The sequence below is a fragment of the Eleutherodactylus coqui genome, chromosome 3 (assembly GCF_035609145.1).
Source record: "Eleutherodactylus coqui strain aEleCoq1 chromosome 3, aEleCoq1.hap1, whole genome shotgun sequence".
Taxonomy (NCBI): Eukaryota; Metazoa; Chordata; class Amphibia; order Anura; family Eleutherodactylidae; genus Eleutherodactylus; species Eleutherodactylus coqui.
The window spans coordinates 30,017,725-30,044,736 of NC_089839.1; the positions used below are offsets into that span (position 1 = coordinate 30,017,725).

General features: G+C 44.3%; 1 pseudogene; it reads left to right on the top strand.

Moving 5' to 3' along the window:
* Nucleotides 1-478: 478 nt before the first annotated feature.
* LOC136620114 (zinc finger protein 721-like) overlaps nucleotides 479-27,012 on the top strand; it is a 37,444-nt pseudogene continuing 10,910 nt past the window's right edge.

The following is a 27,012-nucleotide window of genomic DNA, read 5'->3' on the forward strand; positions in this document are numbered from 1 at the left end:
GGGATGGCGTAATCGAACTTTTATGAATTTTGGCGCCCTTTCTCCTGCGAATTCCTGCTGAATACAGGCTGAAAAAGTGCTTCAAAATCCACACCACATTGGGGAAATCTCACAGAATTCCCATGTGGTTCAGCTGCAGATATTCAGTCCCGTGTAACCCAAGCCTAATAGTTCCATCTAAAAGCACTTTAAGTAAAACCATTCATCTCATAAAGGGCCAGAGGTCAGAACTGAGAGATGAAGCCGCGTCACCAAGGCCAAAGCTGCGGTGGGAATGGAGGCTGCACCTGGTAGAAGCCCCTGCAGCCCCCTCACCTCACTACTGGGCTGCCTATTATAGCCGGGCTGGTAGTGATGTCACAGGATGGGCGGGGCCTCCAGGAGATGCTGGATCCTACTGGGGTAAAGGACCTGTGATGATGTCATGATCATGTGACCAGTCACGTGTGTGGGAGGAGTTTCTTGAAGTTCTCTCCTGATGAGGTCAGCAGGTAGTAGAGGTATGTGCGCTGCATGAGTCTGTGCATTGGGCTGTATGACGGTCAGTCCAGGTCAGTTAGAGGTAACCGTCCGTGTGTCAGCACTGCGGCGGCTGCATTTATCTCCTGCCGTTAGTTGCGCCTCGGATACCAGTTTGTCAGATGTGGAATGAATCGCATATTGGAGAAATAGATAAAATCCCGGTTCTTCATGGCTAATCTTTGCTGCGGATGTTTTGCTGTGATGGTCCGGAGGTATTTTGGTCCTCCAGCTGCACCGTAGTTATTGCAGACAATGTGCAGCACTGATATTAGTTGCAGTTCCATCACTGGTGGTTACAGTTCTTGGATGCGGTGTATTATTAGGGGGGTGCGGTGTATTATTAGGGGTGTTGTGTGCTCTGACCGCCCTCGTCGGGGCTCCCATGTACACTGCCTGCCTAATACTGTGTATACACGGCTGCACCGCCCCGTATACAGCCAGCTGCAATGTTCTGTATCTTCTGACATCTGTCTGCCCGCCAGCAGGGACTTTATCCAAATATCTGTGAATACTTAAAGGGGTTTTCCAGGCGGCGCCGGCTGTCAGTGCCGGGATACTCCTACACCCGTAACTGCAGGCAGACCTCTCATTGACATCAGTGAGCCCTGCGCCTAGTTACATACGCCGGCCACTATACAGGGATCGGTGCATGCGGCTTCTGCTCCAACCTCATTGTATCCGACTCTGACTGACAGCGCTGCTGGGAAAACCCCTTTTAACGGCAGCAACAACCGGAGCGCCATCTTCTAATGTAGACTGATATAAATGTTAGACGGTGGAAAGGGACTTCCTGCAGAACAAATCATATTGGAAACTGCGGCTCCTGCTGATGTCTTGGAGAATCAGGGCTTTACTTCAGGGTAAGGGTGCCTACCCACCAGCGTTTTTTTAGCTGTGAATTTTTTTTCCTCTGCGAATTTGCTGCGTTTTTTTTCCAATTGTCAATGGGACTTTCTAATGTTAAAAACGCAACGTACAAAAAATGTTTTTTGTGTGTTGCGTTTTTAACATTAGAAAGTCCCATTGACAATTAGAAAAAAAACGCTGTGAATTCGCAGTGGAAAAAAAAGCTAGTGGGTAGGCACCCTTAGGGTGAAGTTGAAAAGCACCAACTTGCGATACATTTTTAACATTAGAAAGTCACATTGACATTCGCGTGAAAAAAAACGTGCAAGAAAAACGCAAGTGTGTGGGAGCCCTAAGAGGGAGATTTATAGTGTCCTGGAAGATGAGAACTGGCTGCTGTATGTGGTGCACTGCAGTGTATCCTGCGTGACCCTGTACTCACTATATAACAGGGGCACAATGGGCTAATATGTCATATTATGGTCAGTAATCTGTAAATAAGACATCTCCATTGTACGTTGCCACTAATCCTCTATAATCCCTTCATGGAAGATGTTCTTGTCTCCCTCAGGTTCCTTAGGTACAGGACTCTCACAGATAAAGACGATGGTCCTTTCCATCAATGACCCACCAAAGATGGAGAAGGACAGAGACCACATGGCTGCCCGGATATTAGACCTCACCCTGGAGATCATCTACTGGATAACTGGGGAGGTGAGAGCTTCACATGATGTCACTCTTATCTCTAGTAATAAACAGAGGAATGACGGGAAAGGTGAAGGATTCTTAGCCTCCATGTAGTGATCAGTGTCTCACCATCCACAGGATTACACAGTAGTGAAGAAGTGGTCTGGTGAGTGTTTGACCCCCCGTGTGTCTGGAGGACGGAGCCGGACCCAGAGCCCCATCGCCGAGCCTTCACCTCATTCACTGATACATGAGCAGAAGATCCTAGAACTTACCCACAGGATCACTGAGCTGCTGACCGGAGAGGTGAGCGCTGCTGGGAATGGGGGACATTATATAATACCGCCAAGGGAGGAGTCTGGAGGATGACGGTATATTGTGTGTGTCAGGTTCCTATAAGGTGTCAGGACGTCACTGTCTATTTCTCCATGGAGGAGTGGGAGTATTTAGAAGGACACAAGGATCTGTACAAGGAGGTCATGATGGAGGATCAGCAGCCCCTCACATCACCGGGTAAGAGGAGATCTTCCTTTATTGTAGGGGACAGTTTTGAGGGTCGGCTAGTCTCGCCACCATCTGATCATCAGATATACAATGTATTCAGTCTCTGGTTATTTCCTATAGATGGATCCAGTCAGAGAAATCCCCCAGAGAGATGTCCCAGTCCTCTATATTCCCAGGATTGTCCAGAGGAAAAGGAACATGTCCCACTGGATCATCAGGTAGATGAAGCTGAAAATTCTGCAAATCTTCTACAGTCAGATGAATGAAGATTTTTACTACCCAAGTGCAATGTGTTTCTTAATTTTTACCTTTGAAACAACATTTCATTTTCACGTGAAAATGACATGTGCAGCGATGTGTTTTTTTGGCAAAGTACATTGCAAGCACAGAAAAAAAGTGCAGATTCATAAGTGTGAAATTGGTTCAAGTTTTTTGCACTGATATCTCACTCACCCGTATAAATATAGCCTCAAGCTGATAATCATGTTGGTGATTGTATTTCCTCACCTATTAGCTGCCTCTGTTTGTCCGACGGCTCAACAGCTTACATGTTCTGCCTCCATAGTGTTGTCAGTAACAGTCCTGATCCTTCGGCCCCGAGATAACCTTCTCTATATCGAGAGATTCAGCACCGGCCATCAGCTCCTCTGCCATTGAAAAAGAAAAGTGTTCTACAGGTAGTATGCGATGTCACAGACTACAGGGGGCGCACTAGGACAGAAACTTCCAACACATTAATGAGCAATTTGGTTTTCTTCATCAGGAGTCCCTGAGGAAGAGGAACAAATTCCGCAGAAACACATTGGGTCTTTTTGTTCCGATGGGTTTCATCAGATTTTCGTTTTCATAGAGAAAGTGATTTCCAGCCGTCCGGATAATTACTGTTACTGACAACACCATGGGGGCAGACAGAAACATGTAAGCTGCTTCACGGGCCGCGCTGTCAGACAAACCATGGCGATTAGTATGTGAGGAGCTACAATCACCAACTTGATCAGTTTCTGTCTGTTGGAGCTCCAGAGTCTTTTTGTGGTAAATTAGAGCTCAGTTTTGTATCTTCTGACAAACTATTTTGGACAACTAATTTATTGGCAGCGACATATTTAAGAGAGCGCAAGCAGTGCTGTTTAATTCTGTATTTATATTGGTGTCATGGTAGGCGGCACCGCCCATTTGTGGATCCAACTACACAGTACTGCCAATGTTTTGTAATATTTGATCCTTGGTTGAATGTTGATCCAGTTTGATCCCCACTTGAGCAGATCCTTCTCCTATTAGGGCAGATTGGTTCCTGTCGTCGAGGGGTTTTCTATCTCTGTCTGGATATAAGATAATGTGGGACCTTTTACTTCTTTGTCATCTCTTTACTTTGCAGGAAAGTTCTGGTGGAGCGATGAGGGGCCTCGATAATCCCATATCAGTGTCCGTGAATGGTAAGAGCTTCATCATCCTTACATAGAAAGGCAATGTGCTGATGACTCACTTCTTAAAATATATATATGCCCCCCACCTTCGTCTCCGAAAAGGACACTTTCATAATCTAAAAGTTTAAATTGTCTATGGACCAGAGCAAGACAAAGGACTTCCTGATTCTGGCAAAATCTTTACAAAAAGCATTGTATACAAAGAAATCATTCATTGCTGATGACAGATCTGCAAATCAAAAGAAACAAAAATAAAACAAAAACCTTACTTAAAAAGACAATAAAAACCACAAACAATAACCACTATGTGCAACATACAGAACGGGCTCCGTGTCTCTTGCCCTCAGAGGATTATCAAACTACTAACAACCACTTGTCTGTTTGTATGTATGTAAGTATGTGAGTGAGTCTCATAGCCCTGCCCCTTGGCGCTGTTATGGCAGGTCCTAACACACCAAGAATACATCTAAGTGGTTATTATATCAGGCACAACTCAGCGGTCCTGAGAGGAGACACTGACCTAGCATCACCACAGAGATCCGGCAGGCTGAAGGACCTGTGGTGATGTCACTGCTGTGGGAGGAGCCATTCTGAAGTTCACATAGTGTGTCATGTGTGCAGTCAGCATAAATGTAGTAAAGCTGCTAGTGGCTATTGGTCTAATGTATGTCATGTAGCACAGCTGTGTCTGTCACATGTATATAATGTAGCAGAGCTGTGTTTGTACCATGTGCATGTCGTGTCTGTGAGGTGCATGTCATGTACCAAAGCTCTGTCTGTGAGGCGCATGTCATATAGCAGGGCTGTGTCTGTCAGGTGCATGGCATGTAGCACAGTTGTGTGTGTCTGTCACACGCCTATGTGTCACAGCTGTGTGTGTGACATGCATGTAGCAAAGCTGTGTGGCGCATTGCACCACCAGAAACACTGGTACTATAATTTCCTAATAATTACTAGTCATCCTCTATTGCTTCCACATTTTGCATTTTATATTTTTTTGCAGGACTAGTGGTATTTTTCAATGGTGCTATTTAATATACCATATAATGTACTGAAAAACGTTTAAAAAATTCTAAGTGGGGTTAAAATGAAAAAAACCCAACATTCCAACATCTTTCACTGTGTCTTGTTTCTACGGCGCACAAACTGCAACAAAAATGACATGATAACTTTATTCTATGGGTCAGTGCGATTACTATGATACCAAATGTGTATACTTTATTAAATCTTTTTAAAAATCAATGTGCAGGCCCAAAAGTACAGAATGCAGGAGCTCATTATATCAAGCGACGCCTTGCATTCTGACAGTGTATACAGCCGTGGTGCATCATGGGAAGATGCAGTGCATGTCTGGATAGCAAAATACAGAAGTGAAGAACTGACTCTTGTGGGAGGTCATGGCATTTATATCTGTCTATGCCGCATTTTTAAATTAATTCATTAGTTTATTTAGCAAAATCATTTGGGGGGGGGGGGGACATTGATATTTATAATAAAACTGATATACAATTTGTGACAGTAATTTTTCCTTAAAGGGGGCCTGGAAAAAAAAGTAAAAATGGCCTTGTGTTATAGGTGAGTCCATATTGGCAGGAGGTGGGGCCAACACAACTAACCACATTGGTGATAGATGGAGCTAATGAAAAAATAATATAGTAGGGGGTAAGCTGAATATAAAAGTTTAGTCTTCATTGTACAGATCCAATTTTAACACATGTAGTGCCAGAACCAAACCCGGTTCATAAATACGGCCTCAGAAGCAAGCTCGGTACATAAATAGAACAACAGTATCAATCTCGTCACAATGATAACTGCAAAGTCTGTTTAACCTCTACAATCTGTTTCTACCTTGTGAAACTACAGCTATCGGTTTAACCTGAAGCATGGTAATGTATGATGGGAGTTGTTTCACAGACTAGACTTGTATCACACATCAGCGCTGCAGACCATACAGTAGACTCCAGTACTGGTCAGAGGCAGAATACATATTGAGCGATTCACAGATGACTCTTCTATAAACATTCTCTTTCCTTTTCTTCTGCATCCAGCCTAGATTTCCATGACAGCTTGTCTCAGCTCTCACCCACTTAATACAGTAATGCGCTACACTGTCTCTCTGAATATAAGAAGGGTCCCGAGGTGAACAGCTTATTGCCATGGGTTCTGCTTTTGACACCTAAGACAATCAGCTGAGGGAAGCCATGGCCAGCATCACTAGGGAAATGCAGTATTTTAAAGGGGTTCTGTCATTAGAAAAAACAAAATCTATACTTGCCTATTCCTCCCCCGGCTGTCTTCTTACCACATCTTTTCCTTACTGATCTTCTCCTGGCTCCTCCATTCCCCAGGGTCATGTCATCTCAATCTGTCCAATTCTTCTATTTCCTGTGATTTAGTGTCCATTCGCGGCATTCTGCTTTATGCAGGTCAGTGTACCCGGTCAATAGTGACGTAGCATTCACCATCTAGCACGGAATGCTGAATACTCAGCAACCTGCTTTAGCTATATGAAAAATAGCGGCAAAAGCCCGCATCTGGGTACAAAAGCAGGCTGCCCAGGATTTGGCATTCCCTACTAGGAGGTGGACTGTAGCGAATGGATGCTATAGAACAAGATCAGGCCAACTGCAGGTGAGGTGACCTTTGGGACTGGAGGAGCCAGGAGAATATCGGTGAGGAGACGATATGGTAAGAAGACTGCCTGGGGAGGAATAGATAAATATTGATTTTTATTTTATTTTTTTCTAATGATAAAACCCCTTAAAAGAGACTCTGTCATCATCTTTTTGCACCTTTTTTTTGAGGGCAGCATAACATAATGACAGTAACACTTATTACAATGTCAATCCATGTAGTAGTTGGAGGAAAAACTTGCATGCTCTGTTATCAGTACATGCACAGAGGACTACTTGAAGTAGTCCTGGATATTCATGAGCTGCAGGCTAGTCATCAGTAAAACCACCCTCTAGTCTCTGATTGGAGGCAGTCTGCCTAAGAGAGGCTGGAAGGCAGGGTGGGCAAGGCTAGCTGCAGCTCATGAATAGGTTTATGTCTGGCTGCTGATAATAAAATGCAAGTTTCGCCCAAACTGCAGCACAGATACGCACCTCAGACATATTACTGTGATCAGTGTGCATGACACCACCTTATCTCAGTAAGGGTTGCAAAAAGATAACAGATTCACTTCAAGGACAGCTATCGGCTATTCACATAATTCGGATGCCTAAAAAATAGGCTTTGCCAAAAAGTCTCCCTACTCATATATTTTTTTTCTCAGTGTAAGTCCTGATGCATTTCCTCATTCTCGGTAGTAACACTTCATTGTAACAAGGCTTGTATAAAGAGTCTGACATTGACTTGCAGGAATGCTGCCTTCTATTAGGTGACCCTGCGGAGATATTGTTCTATCTCCCTTATTTCCTCGTTTTCGGTAGTAATACTTCATTGTAACAAGGCTTGTATAAAGAGTCTGACATTGACTTGCAGGAATGCTGCCTTCTATTAGGTGACCCTGCAGAGATATTGTTCTATCTCCCTTATTTCCTCGTTCTCAGTAGTAACACTTCAGCAAGGATCCCTGTAATAGCACAGCTGTCGTGTGTTGGTGTGATCTCTACATGACTTGGAGCATATAATGTGGTACTGAATATTTCGGGGTGTGCGCCTTAGTCTATTACTCCTCCCAATACTGCAATTGTTTCTCCAGCATTTCCATGTTTAACCCACTCCACACACAGGCACATGGAGGAGCCTTCAATGTATACTTCTCTCCACTGTACATGTGAACTCACAGGGGTTTTCTCTCTAATGACGTCTTCCTCCTACACAGTGTGAAGGGGGTTCCCCCATCTCTAATGGGCATTTACCCATGTTTGAATTATTTCACATTCAAAGCAACTACTTTAGGATTTCCACATTAGTGGTAGTAATGCTCCGCACACTGATGTACTCTACATATATTGTATTATCCATGTATATTGTATAACTTGATATGAAAATATTTTGTGGAACCACCTGTTGCTACAATTACAGATACAAGTCCCTTGAGGTTTGTCTCTATTAGCTCAGCACATCTTGTTACTGGGATTTTTACCCATTTTCCAGGTAAAAGTCTTCCAATTGCTTCCACTTAGCTGGTTGCATTAGTGTCCAGTAGTCTTCAAGTTATGGCACAGATCCTCAATTGGATTGAGGTCTAGGCTGTGACTCCAAAACACTTCTATGTTTCTTTTTACACCCCTCCAGTATAGCTTTGGAAGTATTTATAGGGTCATTGTCCTGCTGGCAAAGGTTGCACGACTCCAGTCCTCCAGGGACTCCCAACAGATCATGTTTTCAGGATATCCTATAGTAAGTACAGCTGTTGCAGTGTCTAAGGCTCTGACAATTACATCACCTGTGCAATACTGAGGAAATCCAGAAAACATGACCTGTTGGTCTGCCTTGAGGATTGGGGTTGTGCACCCCTGTGCTGGAAGGTGACCCGCTCTTTATGACTCGCTTCTCTGGCAGACTGAAGCAGGTCTACCTTAAAGGGGTTGTCCCGCGAAATCAAGTGGGGTTATATACTTCTGTATGGCCATATTAATGCACTTTGTAATGTACATCGTGTATTAATTATGAGCCATACAGAAGTTATTCACTTACCTGTTCCGTTGCTAGCGTCCCCGTCTCCATGGTGCGGTCTAATTTCAGCGTCTAATCGCCCGATTAGACGCGCTTGCGCAGTCCGGTCTTCTTCTTTTCTGAATGGGGCCGCTCGTGCCGGAGAGCTGCTCCTTGTAGCTCCGCTCCGTCACGTGTGCCGATTCCAGCCAATCAGGAGGCTGGAATCGGCAATGGAGCGCACAGAGCCCACGGTGCACCATGGGAGAAGACCCGCGGTGCATCGTGGGTGAAGATCCCGGCGGCCATCTTACTAAGGTAAGTAAGAAGTCGCGGGAGCGCGGGGATTCGGGTAAGTACTGGACGTTTTTTGTTTTTTTTACCCCTGCATCGGGTTTGTCTCGCGCCGAACGGGGGGGCTATTGAAAAAAAAAAAACCCGTTTCGGCGCGGGACAACCCCTCTAAGCATCATCCTGTATTTAATACTATTTATTTTTAGCTTCACTCCGGAACACATTTCCATGCCCCATCCATGATGTTGCTGCTACCATGCTTCACTGTGGGTGATGGAAAGTGTTGAATTTGCGCCACACGTAGCATTTATCACCATGACCAGAGATTCTTCTTCCATGTGTTGAGGGAGTCTGTCATATGGGGCTTTTTTTCTGGAGTCTATTCCTATCTGTGAAGTGGTCATAGGGGGACATAACTCTTTTATGGAATTTGCCCAAAAAAATGTAAACATTATTGTCTATTAACATTGTGATAAATTATAGTATATGGTCTATAGAGAAAAACCTCTCACTACCTCTACTAGGAGGTAGTTACAAACACTATGATGTGTTTGTGAGTACGTTGGTCTTCCATCACTGCAAGTACATGTGCTTTACTTAAATCATATGTTATCCTGCTTTCTTGCAAGCTAACTTTCCTTTATATTTCATTGCTTGCTTACTATTGTCTAATAAAGCTTGATTGCTTAATAAAATATCAATTGTTTAGTTTTGGAAAATATGAAAATTTTTGCTTCCTTTTCCAGGTGCAGATTGGATAAGAGGCTCCCCTGGACATCTTGATGTATCCCTATATCAGGATGTAGAAGATTACACCACACAAATTAATTCAATAACTCCTAATGTACCCTTAGTGCTTCAGACAAGCGATCTATTCTCTGATGCCCCTGGTCACAATCAACCTTCATCTAACCAGTCACTGATTAACAAACATAGACCTGTTCATGGACAAGAGGAACTATTTCAAGGTGGGAAGCAGTTTAAAAGGAAATCTAAACTTTTTTATGAAATGCCATTTTCATGTTCAGAATGTGGGAAAAGTTTTAGCCAGAAATCAAAACTTGTGAAACATCTAAGTGTCCACTCAGAGGAGAAGCCATTTTCATGTCCTGAGTGTGGAAAATGTTTTAGATGGAAATCATATCTTGTGGAACATTTAAGAACTCACACAGGGGAAAAGCCATTTTCATGTTCAGAATGTGGGAAATGTTTTAGACAAAAATCAAGTCTTGTGGGACATCTAAGAATTCACACAGAGGAGAAGCCATTTTCATGTTCAGAATGTGGTAAATGTTTCAACCAGAAATCAATTCTTCTTAAACATCAGAGAACTCACACAGGGGAGAAGCCATTTTCATGTCCTGAATGTGGGAAATGTTTTAGTTGGAAACCGCATCTTGTGGAACATCTGAGAAGTCACACAGGGGAGAAGCCATTTTCATGTTCAGAATGTGGCAAAAGTTGTAGCCAAAAATCAGATCTTGTTAAGCATCAGAGAACTCATACAGGGGAGAAGCCTTTCTCATGTTCAGAATGTGGAAAAGGTTTCAGACAGAAATCATATCTTTTGGAACATCTAAGACGCCACACAGGGGAGAAGCCGTTTTCATGTTCAGAATGTGGAAAATGTTTTAGACAGAAATCATATTTTGTGAAACATCTAAGTATTCACTCAGGGTAAATGTAATATTCCTGCTCAGAATGTGAAAAATGTTTTAGCCAAAAGTAATATCTTGTTAAGCACCAGCGAACTCACACAGGGGAGAAACCTTTTTCTGTTGAGAATGTGGCAATTGTTTTATTATGAAATCAAATCTTGTAAAACAACAGCGAACTCACACAGAGAAAAAGCATTTTCCTTTTGTCAAATGTGTGAAATGTTTTACATAGAAATCTTTCTTGTGGAACATGTAAAAAGGCACATAGAGGAGAAGCCATACTCCTGTTCACAATATAGAAATCGCTTTAACCAAAAATCGGTTCTTGTGGAACATTTAAGATTTCACACAGAGGAAAAGCCATGCTCATGTTCACAATGTGGAAAATGTTTTAGCAGGAAATTTTGATTCTTGTTAAAGATCAAAGAACTTACTGAATGGAGAACACAATGTTACAGGTGTGGGCTCTTATTGTAAGACCAACTGCCTAAGGATGCTTTTTATATATAACCCCTCGCGGCCACAAAACAGTATTGCAGACAGGATTTTTAAGGAGGACCTGTGCAAATCTATTAAGACACTGATTGCATAACCACTGCTACTGTGCCTAACGAAAAAAACATTGCCATAAAGCAAGGTAAAAAACATTGCCCATAAAAAAATGTTATGATGTCTTACTCTCCATACCCTCTCTTGGTGTAAGCTGCTCTCCCTCACAAGCCCAAGTAACCTCAAACCTTTTTTTTACATCTATGTAAACCCCACATTATACACTAAATGGCTACTTGCTTGGAGACAAATCTCTAATATCATGTTGGACTTCCTTCTAGTCTTAAGAACTTCATCAATTCATCATTGCATAGATTCCAATAGGTGTTGAAATCATCATTTTGCAGGATACTGAACACACTTGTGCTACAATTAGTCCACCGACACAGTTAGTCCACCTCCACTAGCTTACACCATTGACAAATGACAGAGAGGGTTGATCTCTCCATTCTGCTTGCACCAAATTCTGACTCTCCCATCACCATAGTGCAAAAGGAGTCTGGATTCATCTGACCAATGTTTTCCCACTGCTCAGTGACCTCATTTTCAGCTCTTTCACACACTGGAGTTTGCTTTTTTTCCCCTAAACTGCAATGACTCTCAAACTGGTCATCTGCTGTTGTAGCTAATCCATGTTAAGCATCCGTGTATTTTCAGTCACTTAAGCTGGAGAATCAGCATTGTATTTGTATTTTTCGTCAATCATGTCAAAATGCAAAAGAGAGAAAAGCCACACAATAAAGAGCGTGCGCAGCCATGAAAATGGTTAAATTTTATTAACCAGCATAAAAACATGGCCAAATATTTAAACAAAATAGTGATAGAAAATATTCAGAGAGTTCCCTGATAAAATAGAGTCTGTATCTGTATGATTGGTTGTCTGCATGCTGAGGAATGTGGTGCTACTTCCTGTTCTTTTCTTTTTTGTTTTTGCATTAGCGTATCGTGAGTATATGGCCACGTTTTTGTGATTTTTGTATGCCCCCTGTCTGGTCAGAATGGTCTCGGTGGAGGACAATTTGTCGCTATGACCCTCCAGCTTCTTGTATCCCAATAATGTGCCCCCTCTCAAACTCTGTTAACTAGGCAAAACCTTTTTGCACCATAGAGGCGTCTAGTGATCAACAAACTCTACACAAGCGGATTGCTGCCCAGTCGAAGGTGCTTGCAGCTGACAGCTATTTTTTACTGTCCATCAATATGGCCAATAAAAAATAAATAGCAGCACCGGCCTTCGGACTCAGTTACTGGCCTGGTGACAACCCTATATGGGGTAATGTTTTATGGTAGATTATAATCCAACATTTCCAGTTATGATGTTTAGGGTCAGATTGGGAACTTAAATGTTTACAAATGTAACAGCACCAACATAATGGCTGTCGCGCTGCATTGATTAATTACTAAGCTATATCAGTTTGAAAGGCCAACTATGCTACACAAATATGGTTATGATTCTTGGAACGCAGTGATGGAAAAAAAATTTTGGCTAGTCATTGAGACACAACATATGTCAGTTACTGAGGGGGTCAAGGGGTTATCCAGCCATAAAATATCTGATCGGTGGGGGTCTATCACTTGGCCTCCTAGCCTATCAGCTGATTGACGGTGTTTATACCTGAACACGATCGTGTTCATTCTAACTCAGAATGCCATATTATTTCTATCATTCTCAGTACTACTATTGGAGTGAATGTGACAAGCCTGTAGTATTCAAAGGCCACTATAAATAATACGGCATTCTATGAGCAAAACCATACTGAGATATATATATATATATATATATATATATATATATATATATATATATATATATATATATATATATATATATATATATATATATGGAGCTGTGATGCTGTCAGGAGCATCATGGTCCCTTCACTCTGTTGATTGTTGAGAATTCCTATTGGCGGACCGCTATCAATCAGATATTTAAAGGCTAGACAACCGCTAACTCCTTTTACAGGAGTACTAAGGTGACCAGATTTTTCCAGGGACAAAGCGCGACAAAGTGGTGTGGTCAGGGGGCGGGGCTTATCACGATGTATGATTTTTACCTCCATCGTTATGAAAAAAACGGGGCCGTTTCAGAAAAAGACAGAGCAAATTCTGCAGCATTTCTGCATCCAAAAAAGCAGTCAAAATACGTACCATTTGCTCCAGATTTTGACTGGAAATAAACCATGTATCCGCAGTTGATTTTATACTATGTGGCACTCCCCTTAACTCCTCCGTAGGCTTCCCAATGGTACAGATTTTGACAGGTTTTTTTAATGTGGAATTTTCTATGAAAATTTCTGCTGCTGACATTCCACAGCATTTCAGCCATGTGTAAACATCTCCTAAGTCAGCTGGAGCTATGCTGCCACGTGCAGAGTGGCCTCATTAGTAATAGTGACCCCTATACCAGCCCCAGCAGTAATAGTGACCCCCCCACAGTAGCCCTAGCAATAATAATGACACCCCACAGTAGCCCCAGCAGTAATAGTGACCCCTACATTTGGCTCAGTAGTAACAGTGACCCCCACAGTAACCCCAGCAATAAAACTGACCCTCCCACAGTAGACCCAGCAATAATAGTGACCCCCTTAGTAGCCCCAATAGTATTAATGCTCCCCTATTCCAGGCCAGCAATAATAGTGACCCCCACAGATGCACCATAGTATTAGCTATACCAGCCCAGCAATAATAGTGCCCCCACAGTAGCCCCATAGCTAAGATTCCTTTGTCTGAACATTTCGATAGGAAACCATTGGTACTAATAGTAACAATTTTTTTGAGCGTGTAAGTTAGCTGTGCAAATTGACTCATGTGGATGAGCCCTTAAAGGTAAGAAAATCTGCAACACTGGAGTCGGTGTATTTTCTAAAAGGGGTCACTTCTCGTGGTTTCTGGGGTTCTGCAAAACTGACATGATATCCACAAAAATCTGGAAAAATGTGCCCTCCAAAAGCCGAAACGCACTCCTTACCTTCTGAATCATGCTGTGTCGAAACAGCAATTTACATCCACATGCTCAGTCGAGTTACAAATTATTATGACCACCTCCTACTTTTGATGTCGGCAGCACGTTGCCCAAGAAGGAAGTGATGTGTGGTGGACGGGCTTGGTGGGCATATAAAGTGTGTGATAGGTTGTCTGCTCACTTATCACTTGTTATCTTGGGTAAAAGAAGTGATTTATCAGAACTGCAAAAAGGGATGATTATAATTATCAATAGCCAATAATTATTGGCTTTTGGGCCAAGGGTGACAGTATTTCTCAAACAGCACAGTTTGTGATCTGTTCGCATGTTGCTGTGATGAAAGTGTATCATAAGTGCGAAAATGGCACAGTTGGGAATGACCGACGTGGAAACTGCATTGCACCACATGCCATTGATGTGAGAGATAAACATCGGCTATAAAGATGTGCGAGGGCCGACTGATACTCTGCAATGGAGCAGCCCACCATGAAAATGAACCAGGGGACTACCAGATGTTTGTAAACAACAGCTGAGACAACCCTATTGCGCACGGGGCTCCGAAGCAGACAGATGGTCACTGCACCTCTGATAAGAAAGGTGCAGTGGAAGAAAAGGCTTCAATTTGCATGGCTGTATCCAGAATTGGACCACCGCTGACCGGGAAACGGCCATCAGTCGAGTTTTCTGCTTCATCAAACGGATGGACGTTGTTGTTTCAGGCAGAAAACATCAGAGAACAAACGCCCTGCAGCCATTGCTAGAAGAACACAAGCTAGTGATGGCAGCGTTATGGTCTGGGTTTTTTTCTCTGGCATTCTCAGGGCCGCTCAACCATGTGGAAGGTACACTGAACCAATTTGGTTCTGGATCCATCCTTGCAGATCACGTACACCCATTCATACTATTTGTCTTCCCTGGGAAGATGGGGTCTTTCAGCAAGATAATGCAACATGTCACACAACTAGAAGGCCCCCTGCAGACAGCCGGGTCTGATCCAGCTGTGAGAATTTGCGCAGTGGAATGCAAGCCATACCCCTGCAGTGACCACCGTGGCTCACCTCCTCCCGGCGTTTTCTCCGCTCTGCTATGTTCCGGCTGCCGCCCAGAATCCTTCTATGTTGTCTGTTTTCTTTCCTATTGTCTCTTTCCCTTCCCCTACTTACAGAGCTTTAGGCTTTTTCCTTTATGGCTGGGTAACCTAGATTGATCCCTTCAAATTATTTCTGACCTCTGGCTCTCTACTATGTATCCTTATGGGCATTGTACTATCTGGCACAAATATGGCTACTAAACCTGTTGCCTTTATTTCACACCATGTACAGAGATTAAATTCTCCTATCAAAAGACGCAAGTCTTTTGAATGCTACTGTAAGAGTTGGACAGACGTTTTTTTCCTCCAGGAGATGCACTATGCCCCTTCTTCCACTCCAGCATTCTTTCACCGCATCAACACACTACTTGGCTTCCGCACGGAAGAAGAAGAGAGGTATTGGGAAGATCCACAGAGACCCTGAGGGTAGGTTCTTAATAGTCTCAGGCACTCTTAATGGCTCTCTAGTTACACTGCTAAACTATTATGCCCTCAACACTAAATAACTTCTATTTTTGCATAATGTTCTATCCACTTGGCTCCCTCACTTCGAAAGGTCCAATCATTGTAAGTGGGGATTCTAATGTAGCTCTGGTTATTTCCCTTGATATATCGAATTCGGAAAAATCTAAACTTATTCCCTTATCAGCTCCTGCTCACCGTTTTGCAACGCTCCTGCACTCCTTTGACCTTGTAAACATTTGACGAAACTCACATCCCTCGGGAAGAGATTATACTTATTATTCTGTAGCTCATAATCTATATACCAGAATATTTCATATTTTCATACAAACCAGATTCATCCCCAAAATTGCCCAAGCAAAAATTCTAACATGCTACTGGTCAGACCATTCCATGTATCTAATATCCTTTACAGAACTCGTCAGCTATAAAACTACGGGATATTGACGATTGAAGAGTCCCTCCTCAACCATGAGATGGTGCAAAGGGAAGTTCTTGACACTATTGAAGACTTCTTTGCACATAACCTCTCTGCAAATACCTCATTCGCTACCAACTGGGAGCCACACAAGGTGGTGGTCAGAGGAAGATTAATCCAACTAGCTTCCAAGATAAAGGCTCGACGTAGCTTCAGCAAAAAGTGTCCCATTAGTCTTCTTTAATTGAACGGCATAAAGATAACCCCTCTCCAGCTCTGTTGTCAGAGATAACTAAAGTCCGTACTGAGCTTAACCTTTGCCTACCTACGATAGTGGAAACATAACTAATATAGTTCAGATAAAATTTTTTCTCAAAAGGAGACCGACAGGGTAGACTTTTGAATCGGTCTGGCCCCCAGACCCTTTCTATCAGCTCTCCCTAACCCACGTCTCCAGAATGGGAGTCAAAACCCAGTAGAGATTGGTAGAGAATTTGGTTGTTTTTTACAATAGCTTATATACGAAAGGACACTTCCCACAGCAAATGTGCAAGAAATTGTTAGACAAGGTCCTACCTAGACTAACACCAGAACATAGGAACATTCTGGAAGGGGAGGTGCCGGTTGAGGAAGAGCAAATGTGAATGTCAGGGGTATCCACATTGGGGGACAGAAACATAAATGTGCTCTTTATGCAGATGATGTAGTGTTATTTGTTTCTTCTCCCCCTAACATATATCAGATTCTGGATAAATTTGGAACAATATCAGGCCTCAGAGTCAATTCGTTGGCTCCTAATTTAAATTTATCTCCCCCAATGCTTAAACTCCTGAAACTTAATTTTAATTTTTAATGGGTCACAAAGAGCCTTCCTTATTTAGGTATATATCTTACAAACTCTTTTGAGACCCTATACCCAGCAAACTATCCCCCCTTAATTAAGAATTTAGAGCAAGACCTAAACACTTGTAGCATCATACAACTTATCCTGGTTAGGTAGAATCCATTCTATCAAAATGTCATGGCTTCCAAAAATTCTACATCTCTTCCGTGCTTTGCCCATTCCTATCCCGGCTGTAGATTTGAAAAGCTTACAGTCCAAACTTTTGGCTTTCATTTGGTCTAACAAATCTAGACATATTCAGCAATCTACCCTATACACGCCTCGGAGCGTGGAAGGCTTGGGGGTCCTCAATATCATAAAATATTATCATGCAGCCCAATTAGCTTAATTAGTCTCCATCTTCTCCCGTCATGATAAACCACTTTGGGTATTAATTGAGGCACAGGCAGTCTTTCCCCTACTACTCGAAGAAATCTTTTGGCATAGGAAGGAACATAAAAAAGCAATCATGAATCCCACCCTTTCTTCCTCCCTGGCTCTCTGGGATAAACTCTCTCTCTAAAAGATATAAACTGATATCTAGGCACCTCCCCATATCCAGTATCTTTGGTAATCCCACCTTTCCCCCGGGTATAAACCAAAAGGAGTTTGGATGGTGGATAGAGAGGGATCTCACCAGAATAGTTGATTTTGTGGATAGACTTGGCTTCAGACAGTTTGAGTTTTTCCGGGCTGTTCACTCTATTTCAGGCTCGGAGATGTTTCGTCTTCAGCAAATTAAACACTATGTTTTAGCACTCACGGAGAATAGACGAAACCTTTCCGAACGAACTACTTTTGAGTGCCTGTGCGACTCAAACGCCAGGGGTCCTGGGAAAATTGCCAAATTGTACTCCCACTTTACAACACCTACGGATAAACTCAAATATATGAGAAGATGGGAGGAAGAGCTGGGCGAGGAATTGCCTATCTTGGACTGGCATAAAATAGCCATTTCAACCGCAAAGCTTTCTATTAATGTAGCAGTAACAGAGGCAGGCTATAAAATTTTAATGTGATGGTATATGGTTCAGAGATGACTGGCCAGTATGTTCCCTGGGATGTCAGGCTTATGATTTAAAAGATGTGGAGGTGAAGGTTCCATCCTACACATTTGGTGGAATTGCCCTAGGCTTCATAGGTTCTGGATCCAGGTATATACTTTAATATTTTCTATTACAAACTTGTCACTACAAAAATCGCTATTAGAAGCTCTACTAGGTAAATGAATTCCTAACATCCCTAAACACACCCACAAATGGATATCCTATTGCTTCCTAGCTGCACGGATCACAATCGCCCACTCCTTGAGGAAAACCTCAGTTAGTATTGACTTTGTGAAAACTAAATTATCTTGGATCATGGTCAATAAAAAGGAGCTAGTCCTGGTACCATTATTTGCAGACTATGCGCCTATGGAACCCTACAGCCATAGCTTTGACCCTTCCAGGGCAGTCTAGTTTACCTTCGAGCATTTCATCTACTCCCCCAACAGATTTATGAGGAGCATGGTTCCAGCCAGGTTAATCGAAAAAGTTCATTTTTATTTTTCCTTTTCAGGTTCACCCACATAATAAACATATTACAGCCTCATCCCTTTCTTCCCTTTCATTTTTTTCCTTATGTGTTCCTCTTGTGTTCCCCCGCTCGTTACTCTTATTTATGGTTCTCTAATGTTTATACTGATTTATCTGATTAGGAATTGCAGTAATTAAAGGAGTGAAAATTAGCACTTTACTTTTATTTTACTTCCCATGTTTATTAGAAATTACATCTGGTAATGTAACTCCTGATTTATCTGTTCAATCTACTTGCCGCTGGACTTCACACATGACTGTAATGTTGTAATTCTTGATTGATATATTTTGGAACATCATAAAATTAATAAATATTTTGCTAAAACAAAAGTCGTATGTATTCCAAAATGGTATCAATGTAAACTACAGGATGTCTTGCAAAAAATAAGCCCTCACACAACTACATCAAAGGAAAAATTAGAAAGTTATTGCGCGCAGAAGATGGCGGCAAAAATTTTTTTAAAATGTGTTTGAAAAAAAAATAAATGTAGTACAGCAAAAAAAAGGTACACAAGTTTGGTATCATAGTAATTGTACTGACCCATAGAATAAAGTTATCAGGTCATTTTTGTTTCAGTTTGTGTGCCGGAGAAACAAAACGCACCGAAAGATGGTGGAATGTCAGTTTTTTTCTCCTCATTTTACCCCACTTAGAATTTTTTTAAAAGTTTATTTTAGTACATTATATGGTACATTAAATAGCACCATTGAAAAATACAACTCATCCTGCAAAAAAAATCCTCATACAGCGACATCGATGGATAAATAAAGGAGTTACGATTTTTTAAAGGGAGGAGGATAAAATGAAAATGGAAAAAAATAAAGGGGCCGCATCATTAAGGAGTTGAAACCCTTGTAGGGTGTTTCTTAAAGTAGGAACTACAGTATAATAATTAGAGAACGGTCTCTTCACAGTGGTGCAAACTAGAGATGAGCGAGCGTACTCGGCCACGCCCCTTTTTCGCTCGAGTACCGCGATTTTCGAGTACTTCCGTACTCGGGCGAAAAGATTCGGGGGGCGCCGTGGGTGAGTGGGGGGTTGCAGTGGGGGGGGAGAGGGAGAGAGAGAGGGCTCTCCCCTGTTCCCTGCTGCTACCCCCCGTGCCGCCACGCCTCCCCCTGCCCCCCGTCACCCCCCGAATCTTTTCACCCGAGTACTGAAGTACTCGAAAATCGCGGTGCTCGATCGAGTAATTACTCGAAACAAGTATGTTCGCTCATCTCTAGTGCAAACTGATCACAAAATATTTGGCACTGAAGTCTGTAGGTCAAAAATGGCAATATTCACTCTGCACCATCATCTGCCCATTAATTTCCAGGAAATAGCTAGGGGTTAAAATGCTCACTACACCCCGGGATGAATTGGCCCTTGGGGTGACTGAGGTGTGTCTTTTAAATGTGATTGGTGGTGGGTTTCTATATGTATGTAGGTGCATTTGTATATGCTTGAAAAAGACTGCTACACGCAGTCGAAACGTCGCTATGCAGTGGATTTGTGTGTCAGAGTAAAGGACTTCACGCTATATACCTGATGTGAGTACTCAACTTTGCTTTGCACCTCGGCTGCTGCTCTGCAATCTATCACTGTGAGATTTGTTTCTCTGGTATCCTGATGTGTTACAGAAAGAAATGGTTTATTGTGGAAAACTTGTCAAAAAAATTTCCCCTCCACTTTCTTTGCGGACTTTGTTTCTAAGTGCTGAATGAGTTCTGAGAAACGTCTTTCTGAATATCTCGCATTTTATTCTGCGGACATTAGGCCACTTTCACGCCGGCCACAACATCGCACGATTTTCTCGAGATTGCGACAGCGCTACAAATCGCATGTATGTGAAGCCCGTGCTTTCCAATTGGTTCCTGCACATTAGCGATGTTTTGTAGGATGCTACATTGCGTGAATACAAAATTGCCACACATAAATGTACCTGCTCTTGAGTGTGGAAAAAATACAGTCAAATGCGCCAAAGTACATGCAAAAAAGCATTGGTTATTCCACAAATACACTGCGCTTATGCACGCCCAAATATGCATATGCCTGTGTGATGTTGGTATTAGTGGTAGAAAAATTCAAAATGTTCTGAAAGTTGATTTTTTTTTTTCACAAAAAAAATATAAAAGCTAAAAAAACTAAATGTACCACTAAGGGCAAAATTACTCATGCGCTAGCAGTAGAGATGAGCGAGTATACTCGCTAAGGCACATTGCTCGAGCGAGTAGTGCCTTAGCCGAGTATCTCCCCGCTCGTCTCTAAAGGTTCGGGGGGCGGGGAGCGGCGGGGAGGAACGGAGGGGAGATCTCTCTCTCCCTCTCTCCCCGCCGCAACTTACCTGTCACCCGCACCGAATCTTTAGAGATGAGCGAGTATACTTGCTAAGGCACATTACTAGAGCGAGTAGTGCCTTAGCCGAGTATCTCCCCGCTCGTCTCTAAAGATTCGGGGGCCAGCGCGGGTGACAGGTGAGTTGCGGCGGGGAGCAGGGGAAAGAGAAGGGTCTCCCCCGCCGACCCCCGAATATTTAGAGACGAGCGGGGAGATACTCGGCTAAGGCACTACTCACTCGAGTAATGTGCGTTAGCGAGTATACTCGCTCATCTCTAGCTAGCAGCCATTGGTATTCATGGATTACTGATAATTCCCGGACTAAACTTGCTGGTGCAGCCCAGCACTTAGCTCTACATTGCTGGCATATTTGGCGCTGTGTGCAACATAAAGTACAATGTATCACAATGAGTCTGTCAGAATCACTTTATAAGGGTCCTTTTAGACGAGCCGATTATCGTGTGAACGAGTGAGTGACGTCATCGCTAACTTGTTCGATGCGCCCAGGCAGAATACATCGTTTGCACAAGAACTGAAGATTCTCGTCGGCTCGCGGTTAGACAGAACGGTTATCATTCACGTTGTTTTTTTTGAATTTGTAATTATTATAATAGTTCCATCTAAAAGCCGCTCAAGTAAACCATCCCAGCATTATCACCACATAAAGGGTCAGAGGTCAGAACTGAGAGATGAAGCCGCGACACCAAGGCCGAAACTAGCTGCGGGGGAATGGAGGCTGCGCCTGGTAGAAGCTCCTGCAGTCTCCTCTCCTTGCTACCGGTCTGCCTACATTGTTGCTGGTAGATATGATGTCACTGGAAGGGGCGGGGCCTCCCAGAATTACGAGACAGGTAGATCCTAGTGGGATAAAGGACCTTTGATGATGTCATGACCATGTGACCAGTAACCTGTGTGGGAGGAGTTCCATGAAGTTCTCTCCTGATTACATCAGCAGGTAGTCAACGTCAGCATTTTCTCGTTGGCGAGTCAATACTTTGGCTGCTAACATCAATTACGCCTCGGACACGAGTTTTTCATATGTGGAATGAATCACATGTCAGATGGATTGCAAACACCTTGAAGTCAGCGCTGCATGAATGCGTGCGTTCTACAAAGGAACTAACTACCGTGGAAAAAAAGTTGCGCAAGGTAAGCCCAATATTAGGATACAGGTGAAGGAGAAACCGCAGCCGTGACAATAGCCTAAGTCCAGGCTCACACGATTGTAGGCTCACTGCGCATTACGCGGGCTCTGCACATATGATGTAACTCGCAGGTAATCCATTACATTGCCTTGTGCAGTTCGCGCACATTGGCGTGTTAGAATTACGTAGTACACGGGTGCAAAAAAGAACGCAGCATGTTCTATCTTGCCACATATGTATGCGAAATAGAGCCCATTGTTCTCTATGGACACGAATATACATGCAAACATATGCAAATAAATTACGTATGGGCAGTGGGTAAACATGTTATCACTAAGTGACGGTGCGGGGAAAATAAATAACAAAAGTTCCTGCGTGATGACACGTCATGCGCAGTAGAATTTCGCCGCCATACGTGGCAGTACCCAGGGTCACGGCCGGCTCTACAGTTGTAAACCGTTTGGGCACCCACAGCGGTTTACGCTTACAGCTATGTGGTGAAGGGAGCCAGCTTTCTCCTAGGGTCGCCTTGCAAACTGTTCACATAGCTCTCTACATATACCATCCAGGTCGTGGCCGTTGGGGAGGACAGGGGATACTGTCCTCCCCCTGATGGACATGACTTTGATATTATATCCAGAGTATTGCTCTGTGACGGAAGCGTTATGAAACCTGTGCCTTGATGTGACTGCTTTGATAAATAGAAAAAAATCTGAGTTATTAATTGCGGATCTTTGCCTCGAGTGCCGTGGATGTTTTACCTGTGATAGTACGGACATATTTTGGTCATCCAGCTCCACCATTGTTATTCCAGACCATGTGCAGATCTGATGTTGTTGTAAGCCGTTTAGTCATATACAACCCTCGGTGACCCTAAAGACGAGCTCCCTCCATGTTTTTTGGTTTTGCACTGCTTCTTTCAGTTATGTGATATCCATGCCAGGGTACTGGTGTATCTTGTCTCCACCAGAGTTATGGGTGGAGACATGGGCTGGCCTGGCGGAGCTAGAGGAAATGCCCACAGCTCCGGATTGGCTGCCGGATACACACCCTCACCGATCTAAGCTGCCTCCCGCTGTGCTAACCTGCGGCAACTATGTTCACAGCTCTACCATCATCCTTTCCCCTCCTGGCTACTGTCACAGTCACTGTCCCTTCTTCCCTACCGGCTCTTGCGCTAACAATCACCCCCATGGACTGCCATCGGCTCCATCCTGCAGCAGCAGGGACACCAGCGATCGTAGTGTCATCGGGGTTGTCGGCGGCTACACCAGCAGTGCCAGCGTTCAAAAGCAGCGGACCACAGCCAGGACGCTCACAGCGGGGACAGCTGATCTGGGGGACAGGAGTGTAGAGTGACCTAGTTGGACAGCCACAGGAAGGAGACTTACTGCGGGGCCAGCTAATGGGGGGGACGGGAGCGGCGCAGAGCAAGGAGACAGACCTCGGGGCTGCCTGGTTGGGCGGACGTGAACAAACATGGCAGTCTGGCCGTCATATGTGGGAGCTTGTCAGGGGCACGGTGTAGGAGACTGTCAGGTGGGGATGGGAGCGCACAATCTAGTGTGGGCGGTGATGTGTTAGCTTCTCAGGGGGATGGGCACTAAGAGGTGTGCAACAGCCAATCCATACATCTGGGAGCATGACCTGTTGTAGTGGCCCAGTAGATCCATTCCTAGCCCCCTCCATAATGTCATGTCTTTTGTAGGTGCGCTGTGCAAATTATCTAGTCATTCTGTTATGTATATTGCACAGCTGCAGCAACTGAGCAGTTAAGTGTTTGCATGAGCCTGGGAGATGCTTGCAATGTATCTATATTTGTCTAGCCACGTAATCCATGTTGTCTATAAGTATGATTGTTTTTGAGTATTTGGCAAGGGCGATAGAAAAAGTTCAAGTTGTGTTCCATTTCTTCGGGGTTCCTGAGTAAGAGTGCCAGCCACATGGGGGTACCTTCAACTCCCATGTGGTGAAGAATGGAAAAGAGAGCGGTTTCCCCATTCCAGAAATCTTGGAAGAGAGTAAGCGCTAAGGAGTGAGAGAGTTTTGAGAGTGAGCGTGAGAAGCAACAGCCGAGACCCCCATGCAGAGGTACTTTTGCTGAAGAGTGTCTCTGGAATATTCCTACCCCTATCCTCCTCTGGACAGTTCCCTGACCAGGAGCGGCTCCTGTCAGTTAATGTAGTCTGCAGAACAGGTTTCATCCTGTGTTTTCCGCCCTGACCTCCAATCTACTGTTTATTGCCTGCACGGCCGTCTTATGCACCTGTATTCTTACCTTGTACTGAGTTTATTACCAAGTAAAGTTCTGCCAGGCCCTGACCGTTCCCAGAGACCTAAGTCACTTGAAGTTATCCAAGTGAGGTCTCTTTTCTTTCTTCCGACAAAGTCCTATACTGGTAGAAAGGGAACGGTGGCGTCACCCGTGACAACCTTATCTCCTGGTCTTATGTTTATTGGCCATCCCTCTCCTAGGGGTGTCCGGAAGAGGCTCAGCGCTGCTCTGGCCAAGGCTATGTGTGTTCCTCCGGGAGGGAGCCTGGTAAGTGCCACAGTGACAAGTGCACATCTTACCCTCACATCTCCTCAACATATGTCTTGTGTCCGGGGTCATCCTATGGGACGCTACACTGTCACTAAGCCCTACCAACCCATGTCTCCACCAATATATTCGGTTTAGACAAGATACACCAGTATCATGCCAGTACCAGCTTTGAAAGTATCAGCCATCGTGTTCTTTGGTGACCAGGTCTTCTTTTGCCACTGATCTGTCCATGCATTATAGACTTTTCTAGGGCCTCTCCTCGCCAAAATACATGAATCCGAGCCTGTTCATCTTGCCCTCCAGTGACATACTGGGTCTTATACGAGTCAGGACTTGTCACTCTTGCTGTCAAGGATATACGCAGCAGCTTTCGCCAGCACCACAGCTCAGAATGGATATTAGTTGCAGTTACTTCACTGGTGGATACAGTTCTAAAATATGGTATATTATTAGGGGTAGTTATGTGCACAGGAGTACCGTTAGGGGTCATCAGAGGCGACCAGGTTAATGCGCTGAGGGGGCCCAGAGGCAAGCGATTACCAGCCTTTGGGACCCTGAGCTAATCAGATTACCGGTCCGGGTGCTCTCTGGCCGGTAATCGCACAGCGGCACTGAACTCGGGCGCACATTTTGACGTCAATGTGGATCCTCCTCCCCTGAGTCCTCTCCTCCTATGATCCACAGGAGAGAGCAAGGGAGGAAACGTGCTGGGCTCACACATTGACATCAGTGTGCATCCGGTATCAGCACCGAGAAGAGGAGCAGCAGCCCTGACTGCAAGGAGAAGTTAAATATATGGGTACGTGTGGGGGGGGGGTGCTACTGAGGGAGTCACTGTTGTTACTAGGGACTACTGAAGGGTTACTATTGTTACTAGGGGCTACTGAGGGGGTCAATATTGTTACTAGGGGCTACTGATAGGGGGTACTGGTGTATCTTGATGCCACCGGAAGCTAGAGGTTTGACAGGGATTCCATGGAGGAACACCCGTCTCACACCCCTAGCTCCCAATTGGTGCAAGAATGGAAAGTCCTGGAAGGTCCTAGGATGCATTTCTTCCCAGGCGTGTGACTCTGGTCCCTGGCCTCAGTGTTTGCAGTGCAGTGCGTACGTGCGTGTGGTGGCTGTCACTCACTGTCTCCCGGTGCTGTGTCCTCCCTGCAGCAGTGAGTAACTCTCCCCCCACGCTCTATGGGCTGCCTTCTGTTATCCTCCTTCGGTACTGTGGCGCCGCCGGCTGTCACTGTGTTGTGATCGCTCCAGCTGTCCTGTTCCAGTACTCAGCGGCCGCCTGCGCCGGCAGTCACTCACTATCCCCCGCACTCCCAGATTTTCCATCCTATAGCGGGATGCTGCGCCCGACGACTTACAGTGTCTGTCCCACGGTGCTGTGGTCTGCGTGCTGCGGTGCTCTCAGGGAAGGCATTTCACTCCGCTGTCGTTTCCCCGCTGAGGTGCCCCTCCTCTGCGGTGAATGTTGTGTGTCCGGGGAAGGAACTTCATGGCACTGTCTTGCTGGGGATGCCTGGCTGCAGTAGGGGCCGTGGTTTGTATTTCCAATACGCCGGGCAGCGTGGAAGTAGCTTGGAGCAGGAGCATAAATCCTTTGTTAGTGGGCTGCCAGAACCTGGAGTCCATCCCACTATGCAACCAATCAGGTACAAGGGAGTCACTCCCTATCAATCTTGACTCCACCAGTATTTCCTGGTGGCGTCAAGATACACCAGTACCCTGAGGGGGTTACTATTGTTACTGGGGGCCACTGTGGCGGTCACTATTGTTACTGGGGGGCATGGAGGCTCTAGTACTTTGTTGTACTGCCTCTAGCTTGGATACAAGATGTGATATGGGCGGTAATGGAGGCTCTAGGACAATGTTTAACCATCTCTAGATTGGATACAAAATGTGATATGGTCGGGCATGGAGGCACACAGGTTCGTTATGGTAACCTGAGGTGTATCCTACACATTTGCTGTAACTGAGGCTCTAGATCGTGTAAACTCATAGGCTGTGGATGTTGGTGTCCCAGACAGTCCTATACATGTTCTATTGGTGATAAATCTGATGACTGGGCAGCCACGTGTAGTGGACTGAAAAAAGGCATTACATAGTGCTGTTTGACTAATATAATAACTGGCCCTAGGGGGTTAATCTGAGTCATTTTACACAGCTGATGCAGGTAGCCTAACAACCAGTTCGTCGTTTTTATCCAGCTGCACAAGATAGAAAAAATGCATAGATCCCTCTGCACTGTGACAAACCTTCAGATATTTGTAGACAGCTATTAAGTCTCCTCTCAGCCTTTTTTTCTGAAAGCTAAACATTCCCAGATCCTTTAACCGTTCCTCAGAGGACATGATTTGCAGATCGCTCACCATCCTGGTAACTCTTCTCTGAACTTGCTCCAGTTTGTCTATGTCTTTTTTTAAAGTGGGGTGCCGAGAACTGGACACAGTATTGCAGATGAAGTCTGACCAAGTAAAAGTAGAGGGGAATAATTATCTCTCTTTCTTTCCCT